Here is a 9,578-nt window from a genome sequence, read left to right on the forward strand (position 1 = left end):
AAGGAAAACAACTCTGTGGGGTGCATCAGCGAGATTCCCTGAAGCCTCGTGTCGCGATAGGTACGGGAATATGTAAAACAAAGGGTCAAAGAAATATATTTTTATAACAATACACGTAACATTTCCAACCGTTCAGAAAGTTCACTATTTGCGTTTTTCGTATACGCATACTCTGAAATACTCTGATATAAATTTTCGAGAAATTAAAGATATATTTATATTCATATATCATATATTTATATTCATATATTTGCGAGAGGAAGCGATTGAGAATAAATGAAAATATCGAAGTTTTTTCTCTGTAAGCGAAAGTAAAACGAGCGCTTCTATGCGAATAAAAAGTTAAATGAACTACGTACTACGTCCGTCAAATATATTAATATTTCTCCGGCGAGAAATTAATCGTTGATTTTCGGCTGCGTTTACCATGCAAATGCTCACATCGCTCATCTCCCGAGCGTCACGTAACTGTTATCGCTATTATGATCCTTCCTATCGCTATCCCGGCACGGTTAACTTTCCATTACCGTGCCGGATGGCCGGAAGAAGCCATTTTTCGAGTGAGAATTGCCGCGGCGCGTTCATAACTCACTTATCAAAACTGCTGAATCGAGAATATGCGGTGGCCCGACGAAATCGCGGCCGTTCGGACGGATGAAAAAAAATGGGGATATCGCGTGAAATTTCGCCGGTCGCGTGAGTGCGCGTATGAGTTCCCGCGACCGACGTTTACAGTCGCGAACGGAACAACGATCTCGACACCGATTGGCAGACGATGCGCGCACATGTGCAGGAGGAAAAAACAATCGGGACGCGATGGAGAACGCGTTTGACTCCCGATCGCGAGGTAACGTAACAGCACAGGACAGGGACAGTAACGACGGAACAATAGCACGATGCCAACAATGGTGCGAGAAATATCGCGTGATCGCGGCCGTATATGCGTGCGCGGGCGTATGCACGCGTGCGTGTGAGCCGGCGGTCAGAAAAAGGTAAATGCACACACAATTACACATAGACACACACACACGCGCGCGCGCGCGCGCGCGCGCAGCACACTCACATTTCCATTTACAATATTTATTATTCATGCTCTACACACAGCCTCTCTTTCCGTCCTTCTGAATACACTCTAGTCTCTCCTCTTTCACGCCATCTCTCCCCCTCCCCCCCGCCCCCAGTTAATCGTCCCGAGTGCTCATTGTCTTATTTATAACGCACGCGAGGTGCATCGAATTCACGTGGGATCATGCCTTGCTACCTGAGTCGCGCGTGATATCTAGCTGCCTAAAATAATGATTTGCTGATAGGCCCCCGTCGCTATTAAGTGGATTACGAGGGGGATGCACGCACGCATATTCGGCGATAGCGATCGTGTGACTTATAACGAGGCCGCCGTGTAATTTTCCAGAAACGCGAGGGATGTTCAGTTCCAGTATATAAAATGGCCAAAAAAAAAAAAAAAAAAAAGAGAACCGTCTACTACAGGTCGAAACAGAAAAATATGCCGAGGTTGCCTACGGAGAAAAAAAAACCGATAGTAATCTACATGTGTCCCATGAAAAATGAAAATATAAAAATAAATAATATAAAATATGGACGTGTATAAAGACGTGTGTAAAATGTAACAACTGTTTTCATGTGAAATCCAGGCATGTCGATGACTGGTTTGATGTGTGTTGTCAGCTTTAACCAGCCGCGATAGTGTCACGAGGTAAAGCGTAGCCGTATTGCGCAAACAAAAAGCCAATTTTACCAGGCGATAAATGCCACATAGAAGGTCTGTTAATTTTCCACGCGCCTCGTAACACCGTGTTTTGTCAATATGCGCACGGCCCGAGGTGTTAACTTGCTTGACAACGGCTATTTAATTCGTTGACATGAGAGATTGGACAAGTATTTGCGTATTTGATAAAATACACAGGTATGTGTGCCCCGTGATTTTTTGGCAAGTTATTAACACTAACAATAGGTAAACATGCAAAAATCGTTAGAAATAATTAAAGCGAAGCTATATCTGTATACGGGGGCAATTCGAACGAATTATAAATTACTTGAAGGAAAGACGCTCAAGAGGTTGCAGCTTTCATATAACGTAATGTTCCACCCGCTTTCTTTGCTATAAGAATAGTTTCTCTATGTGTTGCCGCCATGCAACAGCGGTAGCCATCACCGTGCAATAATAATAATCGTAAATAACCGCCATAAAGGATCGTCCTGGGTAATGGACGGCGGTAACTTCGTCGAAAGTGTATCTTGATGGGAAACGGAGTGAGGCCTGTCGGACGGGAAAAGCGCGAATAAACAAGGGCGAAGAAAGAGAAACGCGGGGAAAACGAGCGGTTGATGGCGTATAGATGGAAAAGACAGATAGAAAAAGAGAGATACAGAGAGGAGATTAGGAAATTAAAAAAAAAAAAAAAAAAAAAAACGACGACAATGGTCGATATGCGCGATTACAAATCCTGGCAGTTATTTCCCGAATGAAGCGGATCCATAAATTCTCCATCATTTCCGATGATCGGGGAATCGTTAATCGCGGACGAGATTACGTCCGTCGTAAATTAGGTAATGAGTAATTGCATCCTCTGTATCACCAAAGTTAATCGTCAAATACCGAACGACCCGTCCGGCCAATGGAATTTAATGCATAGTGACGCTTTCGGGATCCCCGTGCAAAGCGGGTGCGCGCGTTCAATTAAGCGACGTATAGTACACGATATTGGAAAATATAATAGGACCTAAACCCAATCCCTCATATAATATGCATGTGATAAAATTTAACATCGAGCGGTCTGCACGTGACACCGAATAAAATGTAACAGGTAAATAATAAATGGTAATGCCCGCACGGTAATGGTAATGCATTACGACCATAATATGTTACACGACAATAATATATTAATCGTATATATTATTAATGTGGCAACATTTGTAGTTGCCCGTAGTTCGTCAAATTCACCTCATCTGTAACGCCGCAGTATTATTCCCTAACGTGACATTAATTCGATGCTATTATTTCGTATTTGCCCATTTGAACGCGTACCGAACGAAACGAATATATATACATATATATATACATATGATGTTTCAAAAGTGGAGGTGAATCGCTAGGGAGATGATTGGGAATCCAAAAACAAGAAAAAAATTGATATGAACATAGGTTCGGAAATGCATTGTTTTCGAGTTATCGTCATTTTTATATTGAAATTTCAAATTGCTTTGCTTTCAAGTTTTTTTGTCAAAATTGAAAAAAGAGGTAATCTTTATGAGTTTTATAACATAATTAAAATCAAATAAAAGTTAAAGGCTGTTTTAGCACTATTCAGAATAAATAATTGTCCTGATCTCTGCTGAAAAAATGCTAAGCGAATTGTATCTCCACATGGTGCATCCTATGTAGCGCTAAAGTAGCCCGCAACTTTTATTTAACTTTAATTATAAAACTCAGACCGCCTCTAGAGACTAAAGACTGTCTCTTCTTTTCATTTTGATAAAAAAAAATTGAAAGCAAAGCAAATTGAAATTTCAACATAAAAATGGCGATAATTCGAAAACAATGCATTTTCAGATTTATATTTGTACCAATTTGTTTTGAGATCTCCAATCACCTCCCGAGTAATTGATTTCCATTTTTGAAACACCCTGTGTACACACACACACACACACACACACACACACACACACACACACACACACACACAAACGAAATCGTATATAAATCTATGACAACATATAAATAATGACGGCGTTGAAATTTCAGCGAGGCGTTTGTTCTTCGGATTAAATATTTGCTCCTCTCTCTCTCTTTCTTTCTCTCTCTCTTTCTTTGAGAGCCTCTTCTAAGGATAAATACGCATAAATACGCGGATATATCGTCGTGGATGCGCGAGCGCGCCCATGCGAAACGCGCCCATCATTTTCCGTCATCGCGAAATGCGGCGCGTGTGTGTGCACAAACGCGGCGCACGGGACACGCGGAGAAACGTGAAATGCGGCGCGTGCAAAACCGTGAAATGCGCGGTCGATTTCCGCGCGATGTTCGCAGAGAACACCGACCCCGACCGGTTTGACCGATCGGTGCTCGACGCACGCAGCTCGCTGGTTTCGATTCATTCAGAAGATACACGTCAACACAAAGCGGTGCGCGCGCGTTAAGAGGACCCGCGCGTTCTCCCGCTGCAAGCGCCCCGCGCATTATTTCGCATTCTGGACCATTAGCCACGCATAACGGGAAATATAAATGGTAATTGCGATGGAGCAACAACCTTCGCCGCTTCATCGTCCCTCGGCGTCGATACGTCCCCGTTGAAATTTTGCAAGTCGGAATGCGAATCGCTCCAATTGATTTCAACAGCGCGCGTATTCCCGCGAGATGTTCGTTGCGTAAAAAAAACATGCATCGACTATATAAACTCGCGCTTGTATGGAAATATCGGCGGACCGTATTTTTAAGCCTGATAAAAGTTTTCCTGCATTGACAATAACGGCCAACATTATTAAAATTTCACTCCCCGCCCGGCCGGCCGTTTCAACCTGTATTTACTCACGGTTATTTCAAACGTACAATTACGAGCTTCGCGAGATTTTTTTCCTGCGAACAAATTACAACATATATACTCACGATTGTTAACATTCTCGTATATCAGGCATTTAACAGCGTGCCCCGTTATAAGATACGAATGCGTAATGGTATCGTGTATGATCGATTACGATTTCGGCTATCCCGTGAGAACGATGAACATCTCCGCGATGAAAGATGAGCGAGCTCGAGCAGGTTAACATTTATTATAAATTAGCCCCGATAGCGTAATCCGCCGGCTGATGCTGTTGCTTCTTGCTTCCCATCCGGCTTCTACACACCGTAAACTCATCTCGCGGTTATTAAGGGGCGATCGGCGTCTGCGGCGAGCCAAAACTTCCGGGAAACTTAACGAGACGTAACAAGGTCCATTCTTTACCGCCACTTCCGAGCGGTCCGTCAGTAAATGGCGAAAATGCGCACGCTTATAATTCGCGAGAACTTGGCGAATAACTAAACAAAGCCGGCACACACAAAGCCCCGGTGAATTACGTGTGTGCGCGTAATTATACGGAAGAGCCGTTCTGCCCGCTGAGCAATTTTTTTTTTTCCGTGTCGTCGTGAAACAATGGACGGCCATCGTATCGCACGTTTGCCGTGGAAAAAAAAAAGGTCACAAGCACGTTGCCGCGACGTTATATCGGGAATTTGCGACGTTACGCATCGCGAATTGTCACGGGACGAGCTGATACCACTGGCGACAAAATTGAATTTACACATTTCTATTGCGTTTCTCCCTTCCTTCGCAAATCGACAGTTTAAGACTAACTATCCAAAGCAATGAATGTATCCAAGATTTTTTTCTGAAATTGTTTTCCTGGGGAGGGAAATTTTATCAATTCTGTTAACGTATAAATAGCAATTTTTGTATCTTAATGAATTGCTTTTTTGGATATTTTTAAAGCTTAGAATATCTCCTCGTTCCTGACTTTGAATGAGAAAAATATTAGGTTTTGTGAATCAAAATTTTAATTTTAATTTGTTTGTTTTTTTTTTTTTTAATTTCAGAAAGGATTTGAAATTCTCCCAAACTCTTGGATACGCCGCCCATCTAAAACATTTGCGCTACAGAAACGAAACATCGCTCGTAGAGACTCTCGTAAGAACCAAGATTATATATGTCTAGTAGAGGTAACCGTTGCGGAATTGGAGGATTTTATATGAACAGTAGCTGGATGACGTTTATGTCATCGATGCCACGGTAAAATAAAAAAAATCTCACGAGTGTGACGTTTGTAAGCAGGAGCTGCTTGATATCTCCGCGACGTGTCGAGACGTCTCTAAAGTTGTAGAGAAGAAAGTTTTTTTCCCGTGGGCATCAGCGATGTGTCCGTGTTATCACCTGCCAATTTATCGCGCTAAAGCGGTGACCTCTGCCTGCTCATCACTTTTTTTCCCGCGTCCGTGCAAACTGTCGCAATAAAACGGCTCGTAAACCCGGCGCGAATACCCGTTGGCTTGTCGGGCTCTTCACGGGGATTTTCTGTTGTCCATTACGTACACAAGCGGGCAACGCAACACATCACCTTGCAAATATTTGTCGCAAATATAATCTCATGATCGTGAAAAGAATGAATCGTAACAAGATACGAAATTAGCACATTACTTTTTTATGAATTTAAATTTTTGTCCGTCTAGCGGAACATAAATTTGTCACAAAAAAAGTACCACCAGTACCATCATCTTTAACGGGATAACTTGAATTAGTTGTAATTTTTAACTGTCAAATTTTCACATTTCATAGCAGATTTTTTTTTTTTTTTGCGACATCTAACAGCTACAAAGAACGCCTCACTGAAACACGATATGATATGTTCCTTCGAAAAGTGCATTTGGCGCAGGGAAAGCATTTACGATGTCTAGTGCACATATATACAGGAGCAGAGAGACATCTGCCAAAGGAGATAAATTCAGACGTATGCGAATCCGGTTAGCTGTGCGAATCAGAGCAGGCTGCATAAGCGGACAAAGAGCGCGGAAGGGCATAGCGTAATGCGATAGAAGCAGCATCGCAGGACACACAGGTATGTTACGTGCAGGAAGCGACACTAGCGACGATAAGAGATACGTGGAAACAGCAGAAGTGATAGAGAAACGGCGAAGAACGATGAATTCGAAGTGCGAGCGCGATGCGACGGAGCAAAAAATGAAAGAGGGCAAGAAGGATCGACAGCGACGGAGGGATCAAGGAGGGGACAAGAAATCCCTACATTCTATATCTATATACGCAGCTCCGTGAAAAATGGGACGGGGTTTGCGATAGCCGTCGTTTTTAACCACCCCATAGAGAAAATTTTTATCGTAAAATGTCTCGCGTTTTGTGGCCGGGCGCGATAGGAAAAAAAAAAAGTAAAATCTTATTAAGAATAAAGTTAATTACGAAGTTTTCGTGAGTGTTCGCGCGCATAGATCGTGCTCAAGGCGCGTATTCCCTACTTAAGGTGTTGGCAACCGGGAGGAGGAAATTTTAATGCCTTAAATTTTAATTTGGTGACATCGATAAAAAAATTGAGTAGACGGAAAACGAATTTGCCTTTTCGTAGTGTCAATAAGTCTCAGTCTCGTCACGTACGCGTTTTAGTCTGACAGGGAAGGAACTTTTCGGCTTGTGTTTCACATCACTATTCCTTCATGGCTATTTCATGATTAATCCTACAGTCGTCTAATGTTACAGGGACGCAGGATGCTCACACTTTTAGATTGAGTTCCAAAAATTACAATTTCATTATTAAAAAATGCGAAAATTACAAAATTTAGATTGCCGTTTTTTTGAATACACAATATATTTTATGAAATTTCTGACTTAGGATCCTTGAAAAATACAAGTATATTTTAATATCGCAAAAGAGATCTTGAAAATTAGATGTGCAAAGTGATTCGATTGTCTAGCGCAATTTTTATCTCTCTGTTTTGGTATTCCCCGATTGATCCCCTTGGCGATTTTTCGACTGGCTCGTACCTTAATCCGATCCTGTTTGTACGTGCGATAGAACATATATCCTCCTAGCCGAGCATTGAAAAATTGCAGTCGTCAATCTGCAGCCGTGTGAATTTTTCGAAAGAAATCAAACGTCGTCCGTGGCAGACTGACTCGTGCAGTGTGCGAACGGAATACTAATTTCAAATGAAACAACCAGTCTAAACTATCGTTCAGACTACTGATTTCCTGAATATTGAAGCAATCAATAGAATGCAAATACTCCATCGTGGAGGAAAGTGAGATGAGTGAAACGGAGGGAATCTGTGAGACTACTACTTAGCGATTGAGAAATTGCGAGATTCGTATCGTCCCCGTTCGCATTAGCGATTTCTGTTTAACCGATCGATTCTCGACCCGACGACGTTATGAATGATCCTTTGTGTAATTTCCGCAAATTGGCATTAAGCGACCCTGTTAATCCACGAAAATACTTCCCGCGCGGAGCTCGTTTTGACGGGGATGACAAATCACGGTGTCCCAGAACTAATCGCCGGCCGCTGAATTCTAATGGGATCAGATTAATTATGACATTTAGCGTCTTGTTCGCGTCGGGAGAAAGCCGAGCGCGGTAGTGGATGGCACGGCTTCACGTGCCTTCCTTGAAACGTACTCCTGTTGGTGACGAATGTAAGGCAAATAAGATAGGCGGAAGGAGAGAATGGTGGAAGTTTAATGCCCGGGTGCTTGGCAGTCGAAATAAATTAAACACGGTCTTACACCGCTCGGTTCTGCTATGCTCGGCTAGCAATGGCTGGTGCCTAGGTATCCCGAATTTCGTCTTCGTCTCTGTGGATATTTATTTAGCATCCCTCGACCCGGTTGCTTTTGCCGGCGTCTTCGCCTCTATTGCAGCTGCCGACGCCTTTGTAAATTAATAAGAACGGACAAACACGCAAAGGAAGGAAGGCTCGTTTCCCCGCCGTGGACTTTCGCACAAGAATTAACGAGGAAAACGAAGCTAAGCGCGTCTCCTCTTGCTCGCAAAAGAAAAAAGGACGTGCAAACATCACGCGGAGGTGCGACCTTTAAGGTCACCTTCATTTATTCACAGCTGAGCTTCCAGCCCCGCCACGCCGCACCGCGGAAAAGAGAATTTCATTCCTGCTCTCTCACGCGAAAAGGGAATCCGCTGATAAATATTAGCCATCATGAGATGCGGTTCGAATATATTTACGAAAATTATCAGGAAACTTACCCCAAGGCTGCGGGAAAATGTAGACGTCGAGCGAGAGATGATTCATGAATACTAATAAGTAAACAAATATCTTTATAGTGAATCGGTATTTAAACATATTGGCGACATCAGATTTTTCTCTCAATCCGCGCGAACCTGTCCTAAAAGAGTTAAATCTGGTATTCTGTCTCGTCTGCAATTTCCCGAACGCGAATTGAGGCTTTCGAGACGTTACTCGGGGTGGCGCGCGTTACTCGAACTGTATGATTAAATTCCCACAAGTGGCGGGGGTGCCTCCGGTGCGACGATTCGACGTCTCTTCTCAGAGATGCAGACATAGTATACGACACGGAGGAGGACCTCGGGGTTGGGGACGGGTGGCTGCTCGTATAGGTGTAAAAGCAGCCTCGAAGATACTCTGAATGTAACTACCCTAATCCCCGAGAAGTCGATGCGTCGTCGGAGTTAACGAAGCACCCCATACAACGGATGCCCTAAATCGAATTAGCTGCCGTTCCCATATAATTTCTCAATTTCGTCATTAGGACAAAATCGCGGCGCGCCACTTCGTTGTCTCATCAGGCTAGTTTCCGACCTGCCGAATCATCGGACGAAATAATTGCGATCGATATGAGAGCCCCAACTTCGTCATTAACTGTACAAACTAACAGAATAATCCGATTTAATAAAACGTGATATGTGTCGATTTTTCACTCCCTCTCCCGTTGGTTACCGGTAGGAATTGGTAAGAGGAAATTTAGTTGAAGAAAATTGGAAAATTTCCTCGAAACGTATAATTGAAACAGACTCCTGCAAACTAAATAGACGATTGGAAATGTAGA

Source organism: Pogonomyrmex barbatus, unplaced genomic scaffold, assembly GCF_055798465.1.
Source record: "Pogonomyrmex barbatus isolate J1 unplaced genomic scaffold, ASM5579846v1 scaffold7, whole genome shotgun sequence".
Lineage (NCBI taxonomy): Eukaryota > Metazoa > Arthropoda > Insecta > Hymenoptera > Formicidae > Pogonomyrmex > Pogonomyrmex barbatus.